At 39.2% G+C, this 27,174-nt stretch overlaps 2 long non-coding RNA genes across 2 annotated transcripts; both read left to right on the top strand.

Annotated features, from left to right (window-relative positions):
- Positions 1-72: 72 nt before the first annotated feature.
- On the top strand, positions 73-11,052 carry LOC143104171 (uncharacterized). Its single transcript, XR_012983014.1, has 2 exons — positions 73-137; positions 10,636-11,052. It is a non-coding gene; the product is annotated as an uncharacterized LOC143104171 (long non-coding RNA).
- A 10,481-nt stretch (positions 11,053-21,533) lies between these two features.
- Positions 21,534-24,326, top strand: LOC143103822 (uncharacterized). Its single transcript, XR_012982947.1, has 4 exons — positions 21,534-21,799; positions 22,922-22,989; positions 23,175-23,349; positions 23,732-24,326. It is a non-coding gene; the product is annotated as an uncharacterized LOC143103822 (long non-coding RNA).
- The last annotated feature ends 2,848 nt before the right edge of the window (positions 24,327-27,174 follow it).

Here is a 27,174-nt window from a genome sequence, read left to right as displayed (position 1 = left end):
TGCATCCGGATCATGATGTTCATGATTTCCTGTTTATTTGCGTCACCAGAGCCCCGTCCGTCGTTACACTGTGTGGCGTGCTAGAGAGACACGTTAAAACTGTACTGATTGTGATCACTGCCACTGGAGCTCTCACAGTAGGTATAAATGCACACATATAATCTTGACTTGACTGGTACTTTTATCCCAAAATTCAGTGGATTTCTCGCCTTCGCTGTTTTGGGAATGAAGCGTGCATAACGTTAACAGCTACTAACTTGGCCTATGTCATCATTAATGTGGCCAATGTCTTTGTAGGTTGTAGACCTGTCGTCAGCTTAACTACATAAAGCCTACACCTTTCGTGGTCGTCATTATATGACTTATCTTGTTGAAATTTAGTTTCATGTGTTGGTTAATAGAGGATTGCCTTTGAATATCGATGATAACTTAGCCATAGGTGTGTAGATTTGAACAAAATCTAGTTTGGTTCTTGGTTTGTGTAGAAATTAATATTAAGTGACACATAGTGCTACACGTAAGAGGTTTGGAAATACAGGACGGTTGATTATAGGTGACGTTCCTATGTTTACGTTACGATTGCGGTCTTCGCGTCAAACTATTTCATTAACGTTATGGGGAAAATTGTTGGCTTACATGATTCGGTCATTTAATAAGCGGTGCTACTAGATTGTTTAACTACTTAATATAATAAGGAAATGGATGGTAAATAATGTTAGCTACCGAGCTAACTGTTCAGACATTAGCTAGCTAGCATAGCTCCCATAGGATTAGTGGTAACGTTAACTAGCTCTCTCTGCGCTAATGTAACGTAACGTAACGTAACTTACCGGTGATGGTGACCGTGGTCTCTAGCGGTGATTTTATATTATCACTGGGATAAATATTTAAAAATAGCAGATCGACATAAAACTTTTTGTGGAAGCAGACCGTCGTCAGCAGAGAAGTCAACTTCAGTAAGTGGCAGTTTAGTGAAGTAACGTTATTGTCGCGAGCTTCTAGAATTTAGAATGATTTTCTAAATCAGAGTGCGGGAAATGTAGTGTTCGATCTGTTTTGGTGGGTGCCTCGGCGGGCCTGTTGACCTACTGTGTGATTGTTAAGGTAATCAGAATTTTATTTAGGCCTACTTAGGTACAAAAGGAATTTGATTTTGGTATGTGTTAACTCTATGTACAGTCAACAAATAGACATGCACTAGTATACACTAGGGCTATCAATCGATTAAACAAATAATGTAATTAATGATATACTCTTGTAGATTTTTATTCACGTAATTACTAGGCTGTTGCCTTTTTTATCCAGTAGGTGGCAGTCCAGGATAAGAAATAGAGCAGTTCAAGAAAATATTTAACTAAACAGTAGGAAAACGAGACAAAGAAAAGTAATGTTATTGGAATGGAAATAAATGTAACCACCTTCAACAAACTTTTGAAGACATTTAGTTTCTGTAATTAATAAATTGAAATGAACATGATATTTTGACAGCATTAGTATACACAAACAAAGAGTAATATAGATCGGCTACATACTGTAGGCTACAATAGAGACAACAATTATAACTAGAAAAGCATTTCCTGAAGGAAATATAGTGCATGAAAATGCAAAAATATGATGAGTTCATATGGTTAAATTATTTGCTTAGTAGATAAGGTTTAATATAGTTGGAATGACTGAACAGTTAAATAGGTTAATAATTGAAATGGTTAAATTATTTAGGCAGATAGTTGACGATAACTAACAGTTGGAATGGCTCCAATGTTTGCTAGTAGTTATGCTAACTATGTTAATAAAGATAATAATGCTAACCAAGTTACTATGCTAACTAGCATGCTAACAATGTTAAAATGTTAACTATGCTAACCATATGACTTAGCTAACCTAGCTAATAATTTTTATTAGTTATAATAACTATGCTAATTAGCATGCTAACATGCTAACTATGCTAACCATGTGACTTAGCTAACTTAGCTAATCATTTTTAGCAGTTTTACTAAAAATGCTAACTAGCATGATAACATAATAGCATGCTAACTATGCTAACCATGTGACTTAGCTAACTTAGCTAATCATTTTTAGCAGTTTTGCAAAAAATGCTAACTAGCATGCTAACATGTTAGCATGCTAACTATGCTAACCATGTGACTTAGCTAAATTAGCTAATCATTTTTAGCAGTTTTGAAAAAAATTCTAACTAGCATGCTAATATGTTAGCATGCTAACTATGCTAACCATGTGACTTAGCTAACTTAGCTAATCATTTTTAGCAGTTTTGTAAAAAATGCTAACTAGCATGCTAACATATTAGCATGCTAACTATGCTAACCATGTGACTTAGCTAACTTAGTTAATCATTTTTAGCAGTTTTGCAAAAAATGCTAACTAGCATGCTAACATATTAGCATGCTAACTATGCTAACCATGTGACTTAGCTAACTTAGCTAATCATTTTTAGCAGTTTTGTAAAAAATGCTAACTAGTATGCTAACATGTTAGCATGCTAACTATGCTAACCATGTGACTTAGTTAAATTAGCTAATCATTTTTAGCAGTTTTGCAAAAAATGCTAACTAGCATGCTAACTATGCTAACCATGTGACTTAGCTAACTTAGCTAATCATTTTTAGCAGTTTTGTAAAAAATGCTAACTAGCATGCTAACATATTAGCATGCTAACTATGCTAACCATGTGACTTAGCTAACTTAGTTAATCATTTTTAGCAGTTTTGCAAAAAATGCTAACTAGCATGCTAACATGCTAGCATGCTAACTATGCTAACCAAGTTACTTAGCTAACTTAGCTAACTAGCTACAGTGGGTAGGAGTCATAGTTGATGACAAGTAACAGTTACAATGGCTGGACAGTTAAAAAGTTCAGTAGTTTAAAGGGTTAAATTGTTTAACAGTGAAATATTGTAGTGAGGACTTTTATTTTGAAACAGTTTTTGGCAGAGGAAGCAGGATGTGTAGTCTTAACCCTTAAAGGTGTAGGTTTTTGAACATTCTAAGTTCCGCAACAATTGAAGGTTCTAAAATTCTATGTTGAATTCAATGAACCCAGATATTCTTTAGAATGTTAATTTCCCAACATTCCGTACTCCTTTAAGGGTTAATAGGGCCAGTTTGTATGCTTAAAGCCTGAGAATGGCAGTTGGGCCAGCTGGCCCATAGACTGTATATATAGAACTGGACAGTGTGGTTGCATTCAGCAGTGTTCTATGGAATTGAAGCCGCCGAGGCGACGCCATCTTGGAAAATTTGCAACCAATTTGAAGTGCGGCTGCGCAGCAGAAGTTGAAGCATGCGCAGTGAAGAGGAGTCGCGGTCAGGCACGCCCACTCAGTTGTCACTCAGCGAGTTAAACACGCCCTTGTCAAGTGAAACCCGCCCCCTTCTCCTTTCCACAACGCAGGTCGACTCGGCGCCGAAGGCTAGCTGGCTGGATGAATTTTGCGGCTGTGAGTTAGCTAAACAGTACAAACAACAATCGGTTTGTTCTTGTCTGGTAAGTGTTGCGTATTAACTGAAAAGTTTTTTTTGTCTATTGTTGTTCTTAAATACGTCTAAGAGAGCTTATTATGTTGATTATAGACTGTGACAATTTAGTATGGTGAATACTAATGAGCTAACAACAAAAATACGGACAGCGAATTACATGCTAACGTTAGCAGCTACATTAACGTTACCGTCAACGGGAGGCTAAATTAGTCGTTGAAGTGAAGATTACCACACAGCTCCCGTAACAGTCGATGCATGATCTACTTGGTTTTATTAGTTGTTGCTGTTTTCAAATATCTCAATCTTAATGTATGCCATCTCAACATGGAGTAACCATTGACTGTACATGGGGATTAATAACACTAGACAGTCAGTAAAGTAGCAGCTATATGATGTGATAAAGCAACGGTATGATGTGATAAAGCAACGCAAGTTAACGTTAACGTAATGTGAAGCATGGACCTCATCAACCCATCATGTTAATGTAACTACTAGCCAGTTTGCCAGCGTTGCATTTTTTCTAACGTTAACGACAGACACCTCTGTTAGAGCTACTTCTGTGATGGTAGGTCGGTAGCATAGACTGTAAGAAATAGGTCGGTAGTTGTAGACCAAGTGAATGATCGATAAATGAAACGCCTGCATTAAACACTACGCCAAGAACCAGTCACTTCCCAGGGATATCGGTGAACATTTGAGAAAGACCTTAGTTTGTCATCTAACGTCCATGATCAGTCATACTGATAACGTTATTTTTCAAGCTGACGCAAGTTAATAACATTACCACCGCATATTTAAATGTGTAGTTAACATTAGGTAGGCTGTGAAGTTTGTTGCACACATATATTTAATTAATTGGTATTACTAGTGGTGTTGAGTGCCTGATTAGATGCTTTGCAATGTTGTAAAATTGTCTGACTAACTTTATTGTAACTTTCCTTTTTGCAGGTAAGATGGCTGAATGTACTGGAGGTGGCGGCAAGGTGGTCTCCATGGTCTACATTAGTCTGCAAGCAAGGGAATGCCTACGTGAAGTGGTTTGGCTGGGGTGGTCTGAGGTGGCATGTCCTCCTCCTTTCTCCAAGTCCCCTGACATCCATCTCCCTGACATCACCCACGGTCACTGGATCAACCTGAAGCCCCTTATACATGGGACATTGCACAGCACCACTACGTTCTGAAAACACATGACTTTCAATAACTTGCGTGGCACCAAGAAAGGTCTGCGGCTGCTCTGAACCTTCTGTTAATGTGACATCATTCATACTTGAGGCTGTACACATCCCTTTGTTTCTATTTTCTTTATTGATGTCACCCAAACTTCAACTTTCTGTATGCCCCTGAACTCACACAAATTGTAAATTGCAATGCGCCATTTAACCAGTGGTGTAGTCTAGTTAGTTAGTTGCAGTGGTGGGTATACTGTGAGCAACCCCAAATGTTATTGAATACGTATCCTTGCCTATTTTAAATGGGTATACTGAGATGATGATGCTTTTAAATGGGTTTACTGTGTAGTCCTGTGTATCACGTAGACTATACCATACCACGGTCATTTAACTGCCTTGATATTTAAGTCAGAGGCCATTGCTTAGTATTTAACTGTAGCCTACACAAAGATGTAGACGTTACAAGAATATTAATATCAGAATAATTATTGGTTGATAATAAATCAATATTGAATGTTTTTTTTTTTATTTCTTTTGTGTGATATATCATTCAGAATGTTGCAACATGACTGGTCTTCAATCAGCCAAAGAGGACACATCGTAACTCCTCTCCTAGTTACTCTCCATTGGCTCCCTACAGTAGCCAGAATTAAATTTAAATCTCTCCCTTTGGCCTATAGGACACTGACTGGATCTGCTCCTTGTTATTTTAATTCAATGATCAAGCTATACATCCCCAACCGCCCACTGCGGTCTTCTGATGAGCGTCTTTTGTGTCGACCAGTCTTAAACGCTAGGTCAAATTCAAGACTCTTTTCCTCAGTGGTTCCATGTTGGTAGAATGAGTTGCCCAGTGCTCTTCGTTCTTGTGATAGTTTTTGGTCTTTTAAGCACTTCTTATACATTATGGTTTGTATGCAGTAGTACTGTTTTATTTTCATTATAGGCTGTTGATTAATTTGACATTGTTTATTATTGATATTCTCCTTAATGTAGTCTTACCATGTTATTGTTATTATATTATTGATTGAATGGGCATTATTATTTATTATTGCTTTCCCCCCCTCATTTTCATTGTTTATTTCGTTAGGCTATTGATTGATCCCTGTTTTAAGTATTATATTGTTTTGTATTTGTTAAGGGTAACCATAACCATCATCATAATGTGGTATTTTCTTATGCACTTGAAACAAAGAATAAAAATGTTTCTTTAAACGTAGTACCACTTTAAACACATCACACACTGAACAGCAAAGTAGCTTCCTGATTATGTGTAAAATGTTTACGGAGTATCCTGATGTAGTAGGTCCATGTTCGTATATTTTTACAGCTGACATGAAGGCTGCAATATTACATTTTTGATTTAAAATGGAGCACCCTCTCTGACTAGCAAGCCTGTGGTTGAGGCATACGATTACAGACATATTGAGAGAGCCTATCAATGAGTTCTCACAGTTTTCAATTTAGACGTATTATTTTGAAATGATGTACGTCTACGGGAGGATTATACATCACTGGCAAGACCTGATCAAATCATACCAATGCAAAATGCTTCTCCAGCAGTGCAATCGCAGGTAACAACGATACCTTAACGCATTTTCAGATACCGCTGTTCTGAGCATACTAAGCATTTGTAACTTTGAATCCCTCCTCACGTTAAGCTATGGTCCAATAATGTGTTCACTAAAACACAAGTAACGTTATTTGTCGGGCTGATTCATAAATGGGCATACTGAGGTTGTCGACCTAGCAGGCTAGGTGGCGTTTATTGCCATTCGCAAAACTAGCAAGCAAGAGTTAACGTTAATGAAACTTTGCTAAGCAAGAGTTAACGTTAATGAAACTTAACATCGCCTTCTCCAGTGACTTAAGTGTATTCAAATGAAGTTGCAATGATGATGGCGGCAATCACTGGTTACGTTTAACCATTTGAAACAAGTAGGACTGTAAATGATGGTGACTATGGCTAACGTCACTTCAATATAGCAGAGCCCTTTTACTTTACATATCAACTGGCTAATGCTAGCATGATGTAGCATGCTATGAGCTAATATACTTAGCATCTACGAAAGAACAGCACATATCTTTTTTCACAAAAGAATCTGTCACAACTAACAACGATGTCTCTCTCTTACAAACAACTAAACAATGTATGACTATCAATTTTGTATTTAGTCAGACTGTGATAAGATATAGCCTAATGATAATAACAGCAACACTTATTTAGGTTAGATTATGTGTCGAAATCAGGTGTCGTTAAAATAAGTGAGCGATGACGTGGTAGTGTCTGCAGCCTAGACGTTAAAACATAATGGACAAAGCGTCGTGTCTGCAGCCAGCCAGCTGTCAATCATAGGTGTAAACACGCCCTTTTTAGATTTGTTAATATAACATTAAAAAAAATAATTTCAGCGAGAAAAGAAAAATTGTGTGTATTGAAGCATCTTGAAAACTATTTTTTCGAATAAAAAGTTGTAGATACAAAAATAGTTTTAGGTGAGAAAAGTGACAAGGAAAGTTGGCTACTTGGCCATTGAAATACATGGGGATGGGCGGAGTTACACATTGTACTGCAACCAGCCACCAGGGGGCTCTGGACTAGCGCTCGCATCACTCTTAACAGACGGCACACTGTCCAGTTCTATATATACAGTCTATGAGCTGGCCTGAACACCTGCCATAAGATTCTAATTGCTGTGATGTCATAAAGGGCAATGTTAAGTCAATGGGAAAATTTTGATAGTTTTTAATTAATAGTTTAAAAAGTATAAAAGTTACAAAGTTGAAAAATACAAAGCCCACATGTCCTAATTAAGACCTACGCGTCAATGTTTGAATGAAGTTTCTACGTTAAACGGTTGAAGCTGCATTAACTGCGTTAGAAAACATGGAATAATAAGAATAAGAAGAAGAAGCCTAGGAAGAACAGTACAGTGCATTTTCATGCACTGTAATAATAACTAGAAAAGCATTTCCTGAAGGAAATACAGTGCATGAAAATGCAAAAAATATGATGTAAAATATCATACAGAGTAAAAACAAACTATATTGGTTGCTAGGTAGATGAGGTTTAATATAGTTGGAGTGACTGAACAGTTAAATAGGTGGTTAGTTTATATGGTTAAATGATTTGCTTGGAAGATAAGGTTTAATAAAGTTGGAATGATTGAACGGTTAAATAGGTGGACAATACTTAACTTAGTTAACTTAGCTAATGCATTTTTAGTAGTTAGCAATGCTAACATGCTAACTATGTTAACCATGTGACTTAGCTAATATAGCTAATCATTTTTAGCAGTTTTGCTTACTATGCTAACTAGCATGCTAACATGTTAGCATGCTAACTATGCTAGCATGCTAACTATGCTAACCATGTGACTTAGCTAACTTAGCTAATCATTTTTAGCAGTTTTGTAAAAAATGCTAACTAGCATGCTAACATGTTAGCATGCTAACTATGCTAACCATGTGACTTAGCTAACTTAGCTAATCATTTTTAGCAGTTTTGCAAAAAATGCTAACTAGCATGCTAACATGTTAGCATGCTAACTATGCTAACCATGTGACTTAGCTAACTTAGCTAATCATTTTTAGCAGTTTTGTAAAAAATGCTAACTAGCATGCTAACATGTTAGCATGCTAACTATGCTAACCATGTGACTTAGCTAACTTAGCTAATCATTTTTAGCAGTTTTGCTAAAAAAGCTAACTAGCATGCTAACATGCTAGCATGCTAACATGTTAGCATGCTAACTATACTAACCATGCTAACTAGCTACAGTGGGTAGGAGTCATAGTTGATGACAAGTAACAGTTACAATGGCTGAACAGTTAAAAAGTTCAGTAGTTTAAAGGGTTAAATTGTTTAACAGTGAAATATTGTAGTGAGGACTTTTATTTTGAAACAGTTTCTGGCAGAGGAAGCAGTTGAACAGGATGTGTAGTCTTAATAGGGCCAGTTTGTATGCTTAAAGCCTGAGAATGGCAGTTGAAACAGGTGGCCCGAACACCTGCCATAGGATTCTAATTGCTTAACGGCCGTATTGTGATGTCATAATCATAATGTTAAGTCAATGGGGAAATTTTGATTAGTTTTTAATTAATAGTTTAAAAAGTATAAAAGTTACGAAGCTGAAAAATACATAGCACCCATGTCCTAAGTAAGACCTACGTAACATAGTTTGAATGAAGTTTCTACGTTAAACGGTTGAAGCTGCATTAAGTGCGTTAGAAGAAGAATAAGAACTAGAAAAGCATTTCCTGAAGGAAATACAGTGCATGAAAATGCAAAAAATATGATGTAAAATATCATACAGAGTAAAAACAAACTATATTGGTTGCTAGGTAGATGAGGTTTAATATAGTTGGAGTGACTGAACAGTTAAATAGGTGGATAGTTTATATGGTTAAATGATTTGCTTGGAAGATAAGGTTTAATATAGTTGGAATGATTGAACGGTTAAATAGGTGGACAATACTTAACTTAGTTAACTTAGCTAATGCATTTTTAGTAGTTAGCAATGCTAACATGCTAACTATGTTAACCATGTGACTTAGCTAATCTAGCTAATCATTTTTAGCAGTTTTGCTAACTATGCTAATTAGCATGCTAACATGTTAGCATGCTAACTATGCTAACCATGTGACTTAGCTAACTTAGCTAATCATTTTTAGCAGTTTTGTAAAAAATGCTAACTAGCATGCTAACATGCTAGCATGCTAACTATGCTAACCATGTGACTTAGCTAACTTAGCTAATCATTTTTAGCAGTTTTGTAAAAAATGCTAACTAGCATGCTAACATGCTAGCATGCTAACATGTTAGCATGCTAACTATGCTAACCATGCTAACTAGCTACAGTGGGTAGGAGTCATAGTTGATGACAAGTAACAGTTACAATGGCTGAACAGTTAAAAAGTTCAGTAGTTTAAAGGGTTAAATTGTTTAACAGTGAAATATTGTAGTGAGGACTTTTATTTTGAAACAGTTTTTGGCAGAGGAAGCAGTTGAACAGGATGTGTAGTCTTAAAAGGGCCAGTTTGTATGCTTAAAGCCTGAAAGTGGCAGTTGATCCAGGTGGCCCGAACACCCATAGATATATATAGAACACTAGATGTCTCGTCCGCGTCGCTGGCCAACGGAGTCGAACGTCCGCACACGGCGGCCATCTTGCTACAGGCAGCTCACTCCCCATAACATTGTGTTGGTAGGGGTAAGTGTACTTTTTAAATAACCGTAACTTGCTCAATTTTCAACCATTTTTTAAACGGATTGGTTCGTTATAAATGTCAGAGATGTAGTTATGACACTGTATACTTATATATATCTATGCGAACACCTGCCATAGGATTCTAATTGCTTAACGGCTCTATTGTGATGTCATCAGCCCATGTTAAGTCTATGGGGAAATTTTGAACAGTTTTTAATTAATAGTTTAAAAAGTATAAAAGTTACAAAGTTGAAAAATACAAAGCCCACATGTCCTAAGTAAGACCTACGCAACGCAGTTTGAATGAAGTTTCTACGTTAAACGGTTGAAGCTGCATTAACTGCGTTAGAAGAAGAAGAAGAAGCCTAGGAAGAACAGTACAGTGCATTTTCATGCACTGTAATAATGTAGGCACATATCAACATAATGTACAAAAATGCAAACAAGAAATAGGATTGGGATGTAAAGTACACATGGATAACAATTAACCGGCAATGAGTTCTTGCTATTATTTTTTACTATTATTATTATGCACATGTGCCAGCTCAACTTAAATGAATACAGTGTTAGTTAACATTAGAAATTAAAATGAAATGTTTGTCAATAAGTCAACAACAGTAAGAATGAGTAGCCTCGGAAATAGAAGAGAAAAAATAAAGTGGTGTTTGGCCCATATCTGTGAAACAAATTGAGTGGAAGTGAGTGTGTGTGGGGTGGGGTAACCAGTTAAATGTGTGTATGATCTGTTTTCTTCACAGGTCTTCATGAGGAGGAAGGTCCTGTGGGCTAAGTTCTGTCAAGGACTCCTGGAAGATGTGTGGATGGGATCCCATACCATGTTTACCTAGAAGATCAGCCGCAGCATTAAAACAATTAGGTAAACCATTTATAGGTAACATTAGTCAGCTTAGATACAGTTGTAATGGAACGCACACACCACAGATCTGGTGTCAATATGGTTTTAAAATGCACTGAATGTATTGTATAGTTTAATTGTGTTTGCGCGTGTATGTATACTAATTGTGTGTGTGCATATGTATGTATGTGTGTGTATGTATATGTATATATATATGTGTGTGTGTGTGTGTGTGTGTGTGTGTTTAATTGAAGTTTTGTTAACCATGTTAAGACAGTTCTAAATAGAAAATACAAATAAAGTCGTTTTATAAACCTAACACTTGTCAGTGTCTCTTTATTGTTGTTTTCATAGTAGAATGTTATCGTGTTGTTAGCATATGTTTGTGTAGGAGTGCCATCTAAACTAGGCCAACATGGTTTTTAAGCATTGTGTTGGCATGCGTTTGTGTTGGACTGCCATCTAAATTGGATTAACAGGGGTGTTAGTATGTGTTGGTGTAGGACTGCCATCTAAACTGGACCAACATGGTTGTTAAGTTAAGTTAGACTGTAGATTCCTACTAGAAATTTGTTCTCTGCATTTTATCCATCCGGGGGCACACACACTCAGAGCAACAAGCTCACTAGAAGCACACAGATAAGTAGACATCATCAGCTAGTTTGTATTACATATATAGCTTTTCTCTTCCCTCCCCACAATCGATTTTGCTTATTCAGAGTCTTATAATTAAGACATTCCATTACCTATGCATCCTCAAGAGAACCTTAAGAGAACCTTTAGGGAACGTTCCCTAACGGTTCTTTAAAAGTTCACAATATTTACCTTTAGGGAACCTTGAGGGAACGTTCATAGAAGGTTAGCTGGAGGAAAAAAAAGAACCATTAGGGAACCTTTAGGGAACGTTCCCTAAAGGTTAGCTGAAGGTTAGCACAAAATAACCTTAAGAGAACCTTTAGGGAACGTTCCCTAAAGGTTCTTTAATAGTTCAGAATATTTAGCTTTAGGGAACCTTTAGGGAACGTTCCCTAAAGGTTCTTTAAAAGTTAAAAATATTTACCTTTAGGGAAACTTTAGGGAACGGTCCCTAAAGGTTCTTTAAAGGTTCAAACTATTTTACCTTTAGGGAACGTTCCCTAAAGGTTCCCTAAAGGTAATTACCTTAAGGGAACCTTTAGGGAACGTTCCCTAAAGGTTATGTGTTTGCTGGGTAGTCTCCCCAAGGTGACGTAATGCAATGCATTGTGGGGGAAAGGAGAATCACTTCAAATGCTGTGAAATATTACCTGCTTTTTCGTATTATATTCCGTTCTGTGATACCCAACATCAAATACAATGGATAACAGTTTAAATGTTTATTATCAACAAGCAAATTGTGCAAATTCGTTGGAAAATGAACCCTGCAACACGGACTTTAAACATCGCGCCCAGGGGTGTGGCAATAGGGAGGGGCCTGGCGCGTTGTCTAAAAATCGCTATTATACACCATCTAAACCTGGTCAGAAGTCAATGGCGAGTTGTTCATATGCTATTTTAAGAGCACATGTCAAACAGTCATATGGGCGGGTGCACAACGCGCGTAAACCCTGCTTCTGTCATCCTCAAGAACGCGCACCAGCTGAACATCCATGCAAATCATTACAAATTACATGATTACAATGGAAAACAAAATTCTAATAAAGATATACGAAATACATCTCCTAATGAATAGTTATTCACCATTTATTTGCAAATTGGTAATACAACACAATGTAAGTGAAAAACATCACTATTGAACTCATTTGTTGAATATTGTTGCGCGTGTTAATATTGTCCATGGCTGTGACGGACATCTGCCATCTCCTCGCCGATGAGCTGGGAACTGCTGTACCCTGTCCCTATGCCCTCCCCGTTGCTGTGAAAGTAACCGCAGCGCTGTATTTCTTTGCTAGTGGGTAATTCCAGCATCCCCTAAGTTCTATTGGAGGCATATCCCAAGCTGCAATAAGTTCGGCTATACATGCAGTTACATCAGATTTAGTCCGACATGCTGGTGAATATATTCAATTTCCCATGACACCTGACAGGAGCATTCGATTTCCCATGACAGACAGGAGCGTGCAAGATAGGAGTTCTGGGCAAAGAGTGGGTTCCCTGGTGTTATGGGTGCTATAGATTGCACTCATGTGCAAATACGTGCCCAATCAGAAAATGCTCTGATCTATATTAACCGCAAGGGAACCCACTCAATAAACGTACAGGTGATTTGCAATGCTGCATGTGAAGTCGTGCATTTGTGTGCAAATTATCCTGGCTCCAGTCACGACTCATTCATACTGGCCAATTCTGTCATTCTTACAGTCTTCCAGAGGGAACCTCCTCCGGAGGGGTGGCTGTTAGGGGACAATGGCTACCCATTAAAGACATGGCTGATTACACCTTACATCATGCCAACGACAGTGCGTCAATTGGCGTTCAATCGGAAACACGCAAAGGCACGCTCCGTCATTGAAAGAACATTTGGGTTGCTGAAAATGCGCTTCAGATGTTTAGATAAGTCAGGTGGCACATTACAGTACAGTCCTCAAAAAGTCTCAGCATTCTTTGTGGCATGTTGTGTGTTGCATAACATTGCCATACACCATAGATGTGTTGTAGACCTAGATGAGGAAACATTACAGGACATTAGAAGACGTGATGCTGAATTGCATGTGCCGATTTATTATAATTTCAAATTATAGTTGCATAATGGCAAAAAAAAAAAACAAAAAAACATGACCTCCCGAATTCATGACCTCCTTCTTCGTCCTCCCCGGGTTCGCAGGCGGGGAGGATTTCGTTGGAGCCGGGTACTGGAGGGTCCAGGAGGAGCAGGGAGCAGCGTGCTCCTGGTGAAGGGATGAGCTCGTGTGGAGGGAGAAGGAGATGGTGTTGCAGCAGGAGCAACGCGCTCAACTGCCTCCGCAACCCTCCCCAGACTTTCGGCTATGCGGCCAAGCAGGGCTCCGAACCGGTTCAAGGAACGAAAACCCAAAAACGAACGGAATTTTACGAGGAGCGGAAACGGAAACGAAAACAAAATGGTCTTCAACTGTTCCGGAACAGAAACGTTATTCTGAAATCCACAAAACCGGTTAATAACGTTTTTTTTTCGTTCTCTATATAACAGCCTAATAATTTGATTTCTGCAGTTTGAAAAAAAAAACCGAATAAATGGACCTTTGGTCCAAATGTGTATATTTTGTCTTGCTGTTGTAATGTAACCTATCCGTCTGCCACTTCGGATCTTAGGCCAGCTCGTAGTGTAGGCTACTGAAACTGATTTGGAAATTGTTTGTAGCCTATAGAGCTGCACAGTCCCGCCCACAGCCGATGCCGGATGTAAAAAGTCAATGCAATTTCTCCATTGACAATTGCGGTGTAAGCCATAAAAACTTAACTGCACGTGGTAGACTTAAAACCAGCTACGGTTGTACTAAGCGATTGTATATGCTCCTATAGACACCAAGAGTTCGTGGGGCACTAACCTTGTTTTGAGATAAATGCCTTTTATTTGCGATCTCTTGGATAAGTACTTCATTACCCACAATCCTGAACAATCCCACAGTGATGCCTCTGATTGGTGGGAAGGCCGTTATGGTCATAGTTTGAAACTTTCTCAGCGGAAAAATATTGACAAAGATGGAGGAGTTTTTTACTGCCTATGGCGAAAATCTTAATGTGATTAAAAACTTTCTTGACGAATATTGGTACTTGTATCAACAAGGATTGGGGTTTATACATCACACGAACTTAGTCAGGGCCAATACACTATCAAATAGACCACTGTAAATGTTAGTTTAAACACTCAAACTTTTCAGGTAGGCTAGCACTAGCCGACAGGCTAACCTTTAGCATTTCCGACATTGTATGTCATTACATAATGCAGCTAACATTAGCCTACATGCTGCAACACAGGTATGAATATTATGTTTTAGTGAGTGTCCAAAGCGGTGAAAGCCACTTTAAATCGGGTCACATTATTGACTGTTGTGTGTCCGAGAGTCAGTTTGTGGGTTTTGTAAGGGTCAGCAGCATGAGGGACAAGACCTACAAAGTTGTGGTGAGTTAGCTAAGCAGGGAGGTTGTAATGTTAATGCTGCTAGCAGTGCTAGTTAACATTAGCTAGGCTACTGTAGCCTTCATACTGTATGATTCATATGAATCATTAACCTAGGAATACTTCGTGCATTTAATGAACATTTTGTGTAATAATTCACGGCAAATTAATAAACTGAATATGGTGGTCCAAGAGCAGACCATGCATCAGCCCGACTGAGCAGTGATGACAGCATAGGATGAGTCAGGTAACGTTACGAAGCTCTGCCGTTAACGTTAACCGCTTTCACACACGATATAAAATACACGATGATAAATATAAAATTCAATATCAAAACACTATTATTTACACGATTACTCCTGAAATAACTGCTATTAACTGCACATTCACTATATAAAAATCACTGTTTGGAGGAAAGGGTTCGCTGCTGTCGCCGGTTGGAAATGAACGATTTCGCGCTGGTTCGTGCTGCTTATATATTTTTCAGTGAGGCCCGGTGGTTTATGGGATGAGTAGTTCCTTCGCTCGGAAATGAAAATATGTACACAGTCTTGTACCTTTGACTTTTTTTGGATTTTCTCTTCGTTTTTTCACTCGAAATGATATGTTGTATGCTTATGAGTTATGCCGTAGCTGGTTAGCCTAAGACATGCTGTAAAACTCTTTAGATACGGATTTTTCCAAACGTCAATGGGACAAATGAATGGGAATCTTACATCCGGCACCTAACCGCGTTTTGGCTGTGGGCGGGACTGTGCAGCTCTATAGGTAATAGCCTATTTTGCCTGTCCACGCCTTGTCGTTTGAAAGTCGGGATTTGAAATGTTTGCGCAATTATAGCCTATTCTATGTAGAAGAGTTAAACGGGAAATTTGAGATAGGCCTTGTCAGCAACAGACAGGTTCGTTTATAAACAGGGTTGGAATTATAGATTTTGATAATTCTCCAGATCTCTTCTTTCCAGATCAGATCTTGAAGATCTCCATATGGATAAAACTTAGGCTACAACCAGGTAAGGAGTTTAGCACGTATCCAGAAATATTTTTGATAAGAAATTATTTATAGGCATAGGTTAGGCCTACAGTAAGTCTGTAGGCTATGGGATGGATAGCCCATCTGAATGTTTTTGGATGCCGCCTGTGATTTATTATTTTGGGGCATAGCTACGGTATAGGCTAAATCAATGGGAAATAATGAGTACGTCTATTCTAAGGTAAAGTCCACAAAATAGGCCCGCCAAACACTGCCGGAACTTTAAGAACGAACGATATTTTGCGTTCCGAACCGGTTCAGGACCGATATGTTGGTGGCGGAACGCATGCAAGAATGAAAACGTTAAACATAGGCCTACCTGAACCGTTCGGAACGGAACGTTTGAAAAATAATTTCGTTTTCAAGCCCTGCGGCCGAGAGGCCGCAGCAGCATCTCCATCCGGCTGAGGCAGGTGTTAAGGTGCCGAACACTGTGCCGGATTCTGGCGAGCTCTCTCTCCAGCATATTGAAGCCGGCCTGCTGGAGATCCAAAAACGGCTCTTCCTGGCCGATGCTGCCACGGTGTGGTCTGGGTCGGCGCGTTGCTCCCCTGGACCTCGAAGTTGTTGGTGGCACTCCTCCCTCCACAACTACCCCCTGCTCTACTCCACTGGTTTATTTATTATATGCCTTTGTTTCAGGTAGTAAAGATACAATAAAATCATTAAACACAACAATTTTCACAATAAGTCTGTAAAGTAAGCCTGTATGTACAGTAAGCATGACTGACCTTGATAACCGACTTGTAACCCTCCAAATCCCTCAATGCTTTCTGCACTGAGGGTGGAGGCAGCGAGGTCCTCCACTAGCGTCAGATCCTCAATATTGCCTGGTCCCCCTCCCGTCTCCAAACGCTGCTTTCGGTTTGCGGCAAGCTTTTGCTTTCCCCGTCTCCTGACATCACTGTACCGTTTACGGCATTGTGCAGCTGTTCTAGTGATGCCAGAAGACGAGGACACGCTCGCCGCGACCTCCTCCTACGCCTGCTTCACCTCGGGGAGTTTTGGTGGCGTTCTAGCATCCCCGAAAATTTCGTGCTCGCGGGCCTTCACCTCACGCACGAGCGTCTCTGTTTCCTCGTGGCCAAAACGCTCTTGTCGCCCTGGCAATTGCGCCATCATAATACCAACTCGCCATTGTTCAAGCGCCTGGGTTTTAAAGGGAATGGCAGGTGAGGGTTTGATTGGTTTATTGCATGTCATGCCTCTGGTTAATTAGAAGGCTTAGTACCACCTTTTTGAACAATGCGCTGGATGGAAACTACATGAATGTGGGCTGGCCACACCCAAAAAAAATCAATGCGCTTTGCGCCAGTGACGATGCACTTTAGAATGTCATGATAGGGCCCTAAGTCTTTTAATGTGTGCACTAAGATGTTACACATGTTTTATCAGTCTGTGGTAGCAAGTGCAATTTTCTTTGCTGTCATCTGCTGGGGTAGCAGTATCAGGGCCAGTGACTCTAACAGACTGACCAAACTGATTAGGAAAGCAGGCTCTGTGCTGGGGACTACTCTAGAGCCTCTTGAGTTGGTGGTGGAAAGGAGGATGTTGCAGAAATTGTTACACATCATGGACAATGCATCACATCCCCTATACAGTACACTGGCAAAACAACAAAGTGTTTTTAGTTGGCGGTTTCGCCAACTCAGTTGCAGTAAGGACAGATACAAGAAAACTTTCTTACCCACAGCAATAGCACTGTACAATGACTCTCCTTTGAGTAGAGAGAGACGACTTATCTTTAAATCTTTTACAGTATATATAACATGGAGGCAATTGTCTTGTTTATGTCTTACTAGGCAGTTACACTTTGGTACTTGGATGTGTATGGTACCTTGACAGCTACCAATGCTATGTCTTGTGGGTGAAAGTAATTGTTTGTTTATGTATGTGGACTATATGTGTGCTTGCTGTATGTTCTTAAGGCTGCTGAAACAACTGAATTTCCCTGTGGGATAATTAAAGTATATCTATTAGGGCTGTCAATCGATTAAAATTTTTTATCTAATTAATTACATACTCTGTGATTAATTAATCTAAATTAATCGCATATATAATTTTTGCTGTGAAAGTATTTGAAATATTTAAATTCAAATGAATCATTGAATAATCAGCATTAGTGACATTAAAGTTCAAAGACTCTTTTATTATTAGTTTCACTGTTCAAATAATTGCCATAATAATCTATGATATGACCTAATATGCTAAGGAAATAAATTCAAGGGAAGAAGTTTTTTTTTCACATACAAGGCATTTCAGGCCACAGATATAACCTAGGGGACACAATGAAAATAAATTAACACTCCCCTCAATGTCAACACTTATTTCTTTGCATTGATGTGCGACTACAGAGTTGATGAACTCCGGTGATATGCAAATCCTTGCTGCAGACATTGCAGAGGACTTTATTTTCAACACTTTATTTTTTATCAACACCATCAGGCCGTTTTTTAAAAGTAAATGTTCCAATCAATGATCCAGGCAGCACGTTTTCTTTTCTCTCCTTCATTTTACAGTCTAATTTTTACTGACTAGAGGACCGTTCGTTATTTATAAACGGGATCACCGGAGGGATTTTAATTGCTTCGATCAAAAGTTGCATGACCCTCCCCTGCCTGCTATATAATTTTCAACGACCCTCCAGCAGCATTTTCAAAAATGACATGACCCTCCCCGGCCAATTGTCGATGTCTTCCACCGACGATCTTACGCGCTATGAAAACACTTCAACTACCGCCCTAAAACCAACCTCTGCTTTCTGATCTTACACATCACACTTCACCAAGATGGTGGCCATTTCAGTAGATTTACTCACTAACATTGTTGTGGAAACACAATGGAAACTAAATGCACACTTCCTGCAACTGCATTAGCCTACTTGAAAAGTTACCCCTCTAGTAATTATTCACATGAAATAAAACAATAAAGCATTGAGACCATTCAACAAAGCACACTGGGTAATAACAAATTCAACACATGAACGTGTTGCTATGGACTCATCTCTAGGCTTCCTCAGTCATTGTAAAGCTGCCGAAGCTGAACATTATCCAAAACTCAATTTCTCAGACGAGCGTCAATTTGGGAGCTTGCTACACTCCTTCCTTCTCAAATGAGTTGAAAAGGCCGTTTGCACAATTTCACAAATAATCACAGGGACCGAAAAATACCTAACATCCCAACTTTTTCTGGGTTTATCATTTTAACGTTTCCCCGCTTTCTTGCCGTTTTAATATATTTTTCAGTAGAATATCCCATATTAGTGTAATACTCTCATAACATTAGTCCTGCATTCTGGCCTGTCTCTGTGTTGTCCTGTTGTTACCCCTTGCCCTTCCAGAGAAACAGATGTATTCAAATCATCGTTTTGCTTGCTTGAATGCGAACTCAGAGTGATGTTAACCTAGGCCTATTTAAGTTAACGACGTGGTTGTCGTGAGAGCACGAATTATTAGCGTTTGCAGTGTTCGGCCGTAGGCTATGCCTACGTGCGCACCTGCCAGGCTACTCAGCTAGACAAAGAATTCCCCCTGTATATTCACTCCAAGTTGGCCTACCATAACTTACCAACTACACTGTAGACCATAAACTGGCTATTTATATGACCAAATGTATTTGTTCAACTTTATGAAGCAGAATTACGCACTGCTACTTGGAACGTAACACATTTTTGTTGGCAGTAGAGAGAATGAGAGCGAATAACAAATTGCACTTGTTGCTGGTTACCAATAAATACTATATATTTTTTTGCAAACAACAAAAACAGAAAGGATGGAGACAGCAAAGCTAGAGATGGGCAGGAACAAGGTCAATTGGTAGAAATGCTTGTCAAAACGTTAGGAGCTGGATGTGTGGATGAATGAAGCACAAGTATGCTTTAGGCTATGTTAAGCATGCACACTGTTTAAAGTTAGGCTACACGGTAAACTACAAGTACCCCAAAGTTAAATTTAGCTTTTTTAGGGCTGGATAAAGTTGACCAAATGGATATAGGCTGTTAGGCGTGAATAAAGTAGGCTACTTTGTTGCTCCAACCCTTCCGTATTTTGCGTGAGAAACCCGGGAAATCTCCCTTATTTTCATTGTTCAATGTTGACAGAGCTATGGAACGAAAGAGAACGTTATATGGCGACAGAAATCAACAATCAAACAAGCCACTTTGATTTTTTGCTGTTTTCATTAATACAAAAGATCGGTGACCCTCCCTTCTAGACAAAAAAAAGTTAGGTGACCCTCCCCTCAACAAAGAATAAAAAGACATGACCCTCCCCTATTTTCCTCCGGTGACCCCGTTTATAAATAACGAACGGTCCCTAGAACGGCTCGGAGTCAAAAGTCATACGGAATCGATTAATCTGCACAAATTTTTTAATCAGTTATTTTTTCTCAAATTAATTAATCGAAATTAATCAGTTATTTTGACAGCCCTAATATCTATCTATATCTATCTATCTATCTATCTATCTATCGACTTCAGCTCAGCTTTTAATAGTCACATCTGATCTGATCATGAAACTACACAGGCTTCAGCATATCCAACTGCAACTGGATATTGAACTTTCTTATCAACAGACCCTAGACGGAGAGGCTAAAAAACCTCTCCTCCACTACACTTCCTCTAAACAGTGGTGTGCCACAAGCAGTGTTGCCACAGTTACCTTGAAAAAGCAATCTGATTACTGATTACTCCTTTAAAAAGTAACTTAGTTACCTTACTGATTACCTGGTTTTAAAAGTAACTAAGTTAGATTACAAGAAGCCTGTCTAGAGGCCTTTTGCTTATCACCAGGTGTGAACTGTTAATGTTTGTAGACACAGTGAGGGGTCAGGCCTCTGAAGGACTTCCCAGGAAAGGGGGTAGTTTTAATTAAAAGACAATAGAAGCTGGCCAGACTTGATGTCACCAAAAGGCCACATCCCCATCTTTACATTGCATATTCATACTAGTAGGTCACTCCTTCTCTTTGTGTGTAACCTTAAATATGGTAGACTGTTTCTGTATAGTGAGAGAATACTGAGAATACTGGTGGAACTCATGATGGGGTGACACAAACATGCCATCTCTCCCTTGAGGGGCACTGGCCCCTCATTGAAAAGAACAGAAGCCTTGATCCTGAGTCTTAAGAGAAATATGGTAGTAAAAAATATACTATCAAGTGACGTAAGTGGGAGAGAGATGGCAACAATAATGAGCAACAGTAATAATGAGCAACAATAATGACCGCAAGTCGGATTTGAACCTGGGTCCCCGTAAGCACTCGGACCTGTGCATGGTACGGGCGCTGTAGCCTGCTGCGCCACAGTGCCCCCAAAGCTGAAATTGAATTAGCTATCAAAAATGTAAAGAACAACAAGGATTCAGGAAAGGACCAATTATCAGCCAAGCTATTTAAAACAGATCCAACCCCTGCGACCAACATTCTGCATCCATTCTTCAAGAAGATATGGCAAGGAGAAAACCTCCCAAGCACATGGCAAGAAGGAACCATCATCAATACCCAAGAAAGGAAATCTAACCAAATGTAACAACTGGAGAGGAATAACGCTACTCTCAATTCCAAGCAAAGTATTCTGCAAAATATTGCTAAACCGAATGAAAACCGCAGTGGATAATATGTTACAGAAGAAACAGGCAGGATTTAGGAAAGGGAGAGGCTGCACTGACCATATTTTTGTATTACACTGTAAAAAGTTTCTGTAAATTTACACCCAGATTCTAACATTATTCACCGGTTTTCTTTAATAAACAGGACTTTCCGGTCATTAGTAAGACTAATATGTAAAATCAGGCTCCAACACTGTTATTTACCACGCCCGTAATGTTTATTCTGGAACACACGTACTTCCTGTTATCTATTAACGTTACCTTCGTTCTGGTGATGGGAAGCTGTCTGCTGAGAGAAGACGATACGTTGGAATCATACCCAAACCCATCGAAAGCCATCAACACAATAAGGTGAGTTTATCTGTCACCTTTGACCAGAAATACAACGTTTGAAAGCACACTGGTCATGTTTATATTAAGTTGTATAATACAACATCTCTGAATGTTACCCTGCTGAAACGAAGTTAGTAGCAGTGCTATTCAGCTAGCCAAGACCGCGCTTTCGCCCTTCTTAAGCCATGCGTTATCGTTATCACTACACTTGTCGATCAAATTTTACGTTTCTTCATTGCAATCTGGAGCCATCTAAATGTATTGGTATGTGTAGGGTATGCGTAGTTTTTGAAAGTTTGACTCGCGGGATTTACCTGCTATAACACGTGCTTGCTAGCTAAGTCTGCTTAGCATCATCAGTTTAATAAACCAGTGGCCAAATAAACAATATGGCACAAACGGATCAGTGTTGACTGCTGCTTTCAGTGTTTACTTGTATGCATGGATTTCGCCCGTGCTGGTAATTACTTAAAGTTGTGTTAAGTCCTTCAGTTTAGAAAGCTAATGCTAGTTAGTAGCCTAGCTAGCTCTCCATAGCAGAGGTGGTTGCATGACACGCGTATGGTATTCCTCCCGAGTTCATTTGAGCTAGCGGCATGCAACAGGAAGATGTTTACATGTCAGATATGTGGGCCATACCTAAATTCATGACAATATACCCAATATAGACCTTCCATGCTGTGTTCCAGATTGGCAAATAAAATTTAAGAGACATGCAGGTCTTGGATTTCCCCTGGGGATCAATAAAGTATCTATCTATCTATCTATTTATCTATCTAGGTCTTTAGACGCACATATATAGAAACCATAAACAATGTGGTTTTGATAAGACGGACACTATTTCAAAAGCAAGCCCCCTTACTTTGCACACACATTCCTCACACAAACATCTTATCAAACCCGCCTCATCACTTTTAATCATTCAACGGCAGACACACACACACACACACACACACACCTTTCATACTCACCTTACAGACAACTCACATTCACTCACTCCTTACATGCATACACACACACACACTCAGAGATTACATTCACTTTCTCACTCACACACATAAACACACACACACACACACACACACACACACACACATCACATCACAGAGTTGTTGAGTGCCTTTCTTTTCTTTTGCTAAGGGATGTGCGACCGTAGCTGATGTTGAGTCTTCCAAGCCTGCCTGTGACGCCTCGCCTGATATTACTAGGTATGTTTGTTTTCATTCACTAGAGTAATAATGATCAACATATACATATTTAAATCAACTTTTGAATACTAAATGTTTTTTTTTCTGTATTGAATTTTGTTTGGACAAAATCCTAAAATGAATCTAATCATAGTTGACATGTGGATCTATATCTTAAATTGAATATGATAAATTATTTTTTTCAGGTGAACGACAAGGTAATCATCAAAAGTGGATGGTCAGCATTGAATCCTTAATCGTTTGTGAAGGGTCCAACCTCGCCACATTTCTAACAGGCCTTGCGACATGTTTCTCCACCTTCTACATTCTGAATCTGCAATATCAGGAGGAGGCAGCGTGCACCCTTGAATTCATCCAGAGGTAAGTTCATGTCACACTTTCGAACCAGAATTTGTTTTATGTGTGGTATGTATTGGGGGGTTGTGTAGTAGTCTACTATGTAGTTATAAGCACTACTATGCAGGATTACACCCTCTGTAGAGAGCAATCATGCATAGTACTGCTGTAATAACCACAGAACACTATACTTCTACTTCATACAACTGATTAAATCAAATATAAATGCAGTTACAGTAAGTAATAAATGTCAGTTAATTTCATTGTGAGAAAGTGTGTTAACGTTACAAATTCACGTCCGATTCATTCACTTTGGCACAATTTTCCTCTACATGAATCCTAGTGTACCCTATCAGTTTTTGTAACTCTCTCTCTTTCTCTCTCTCTCTCTTTCTCTCTCTCACAGAAAAAAGGCCCAGAAGAAGCCTAAGAACAATCACTAATAAGTAAAGTGAATGTTATACTTGATTTCTCATGAATGTTACTTGATTTCCTCCCTGATTATCATTTATACTTATCTCTGTACTTTAAATTCTTCTGGACATAATCTGTCAGTTTATTCATTCTCACATGTACACAAGCCCAATGCGATGCAATGATATTGATAATTATCTGTGATAATTATTCTGTATCTTATTTGATTTTGAAATAGTACTACTGTAGATAACATGTCTACATTTTACATACATATGTGATACACAAGCCTAATGCGATGTTTTTATTTTCCATGATAATTCTTTTGTACCTTATTCACGATTTTTGAAATACAACTAGATCACGTGTCTACATTTTACATTCATACGTGATACACGAGCCTAATGCGATGTTTTTGTTTTTCATGATACTTCTTTTGTACCTTATTCCTTGTTTTTTGAAATACGATTTTCAAAATACAACTAGATAGCGTGTCTACATTTTAAACGGGCCTAATGAAATGTTTTTGTTTTCCATTGTAATTCCTCTGTGTCTTATTGCCTGTTCTTTGAAATCCGATTTTCAAAATACTATGTATCTACATTTTACATTCATACAATATACACGAGCCTAATGCGATGTTTTTATTTTCCATGATCATTCTTCTCTGTCTTATTCCCTGATCCTGAAATACGATTATAGTCAGTCTACATTTTCCAAAATTACTATTTATCTTGCTTCATGTCCATTCATCTTTCAAAAAGATTACTTTACTGTTAGACTGTCAAGTAAGTGCTGTGAAATAAAATATCTGTTAAATTACAAATAAGTAACTGATGTGAAAACATGGATTTTTATCTTTAAAATGTTGATTTGAGAGTGGATGAACTCAATATATGGCACTTGTTTCCTGTAATTGTAAAAAAATAAAGACCTGTTGTGTAACTAACGCGAAGATCACATTTTTTTCATGAAACATGAAAATTATGTTATACAGGAATTTAATGTTATGGTAGTCTGCCGTTAAACAACGGGAAGCTCCTGGAAATCCTGCCAGTTGTTTCCTGTTAATTTACAGGAAATTAATGTTGTTATTTTACATTAACTTAACGTTAAACCAGGGCACCGTTAAATAACAGGAATCTCCTGGAAACTCTGCTGCCAGTTGATTCCTGTTTTTTTACGGGATAATTTCTTACAGTGTAAGAAATATAATTAAACAATGCACTGAATGGCAGAGACAACTCATCATCAACTTCATCGATTTTGAAAAGGCTTTTGACAACCTCCATCGGGACAGTCTTTTTGGAAAATCCATCTTCATTATGGAATACCAGAAAAGATAGTAGCACAGGTGAAGACATTCTATAAGGAGTTCAGGTGCACTGTAGGTTTTTCATACGACTAGTTAAATCAGGAGTGAGGCAAGGATGCATGATGTCGTCCTTACTATTCATCATAGCTGTGGACTGGGTACTACGAGCAATAATAAAGATCTTAAACAGTGACATCCTGGACCGTCTTTTCCAACCTAGAGGACTTGGACTATGCGGACGACCTTGTCCTCTTATCACACCTACAAAATCACATGCAAGATAAAACATCCAAACTACAGAAGAATGCCAGTATGTTGGGTCTGAAGATTAACATAAAGATAACTGAAGTCATGGTCCTTAACACAAAAGAACTGCCCATCATAGAATTGGTTGGACAACAAGTGACATGCACATCGGCTTTCACATACCTAGGAAGCATGGTAACAGCAGAGGGTGGAGCTGACCAAGACATAAAGGCCAGACTAAAGCAAGAACAGCATTTCTAGACTTTGAAACATTTGGAGTTCAACAAACATAACAACGAAAACCAAGATCATACTGTACAACAGCTGTGTAATGTCGGTGCTTTTTTATGGTGTTGAATGCTGGAGAATGACAGAATGACAAGCTTTCCAGCTTTCACAGCTGTTGCCTCAGAAAGATCTTGAGGATATTTTGGCCCAAGAAGATAACTTAGATTAACATAAATAATTGTGAGCTACAAACAAAGTGCTTGGAAATGGAAATAATATGGTTACGAAGGAGATGGTTATAGTTAGGGCATGTACTGTACTTAGGAAACCATATGATGACATCACAAAAATAGCACTGCAATGGACCCCAGAAGGAAGACGCAAAAGAAGAAGACCCAAAACAACCTGGAGACAAACCATCATTCACTAGTTCACATTCCGTAATTTGTAAACAGATATAATAGCATAATAGAAAAGCATGTTTGGCGAAGTCTCTGGCCAGGGTCCTGAAGTGATCGTGCAGGAGTCAACTGCGCAGGCAGGAGTCGTGCAGGATTCCGCAATACACCCCTTTATTCTTGGACTATGGAAGACGGAAGGCGTAAGGGGAGGTGGTGGGTTGCAAGCGGAGTGACGCCGATGCTGCAACTTCGGCAGGTAGAGGCAGACAGCGAATAAATAACCTGTCTGATTGAAGGAGGTGTGGCAAATTCCGTCATGCTCCTCTCGAACTTCCCCTTGTAAACGCCATTTCACTAGTTCACATTCCGTAATATGCAAACAGATATAATAGCATCATAGAAAAGCATGTTTGGCGAAGTCTCTGGCCAGGGTCCTGAAGTGATTTGCGGGATCGTGCAGGAGTCAACTGTGCAGGCAGGAGTCGTGCAGGATTCCGCAATACACCCCAAAAAATGCGTTAAAGATGAGGGACCCTATAGCCAGGACCACGCGAACAAATTCGACAGGAGGTCGCGAGATGCGCTAATTCCCTCAGATCAGAGAGACTTGATCTGATAGGCTATAAGTGTGATAGGCGTCGGAGGACCATGGGCCGAGAGTTTTGAGTGCTTGATCGGACAGGCCGTTTTTTGCCGCGTTGGTGGCTGCACCATAAAATAATGAGTAATGACCTGCTGGGATTCCGATTTGCGTTAGAACAGCATTGAGCTGCGTTTGAAACCAGAAGCGAGTAACGGAGCGTCCGTAGTCTGGAGGGGGATCTTTCCATGCGATGGAAAAGTAATTAGCCGAATTGTATAGGGCTGCAGAAGAGAGTAGATGTTGAAAATGACAGCCCAAACACGCGGTTGTGAAGTTCAACATCTAATGCACCCCAATGTTTAGTAGGCTAGTAAGGCCTACGCAATTAAAATAGGCTGCTGTAGCTAACTGCGGTAGCTATAACGGCAAGAGAAGTGATGAGCAGCAACACATTATTAGAGAGGATTCCGAGGAACAGAGCAGAGCTACACGCAGGTGCAGGTGCTCCCTTGGTCAGCTAGGGAAGTAACGGAGCAGAGCTACACGCAGGTGCAGGTGCTCCCTTGGTCAGCTAGGGAAGTAATGGAGCAGAGCTACACGCAGGTGCAGGTGCTCCCTTGGTCAGCTAGGGAAGTAACGGAGCAGAGCTACACGCAGGTGCA

Source organism: Alosa pseudoharengus, unplaced genomic scaffold (assembly GCF_046254945.1).
Source record: "Alosa pseudoharengus isolate Yale_2024_CS ecotype anadromous, Long Island Sound unplaced genomic scaffold, YU_APseudo_1.1 YU_APseudo_1.1_scf_5, whole genome shotgun sequence".
Classification (NCBI taxonomy): Eukaryota; Metazoa; Chordata; class Actinopteri; order Clupeiformes; family Clupeidae; genus Alosa; species Alosa pseudoharengus.
The sequence above is the reverse complement of the archived record's forward strand: the minus strand, read 5'-3'. Positions and strand labels throughout refer to the sequence as shown.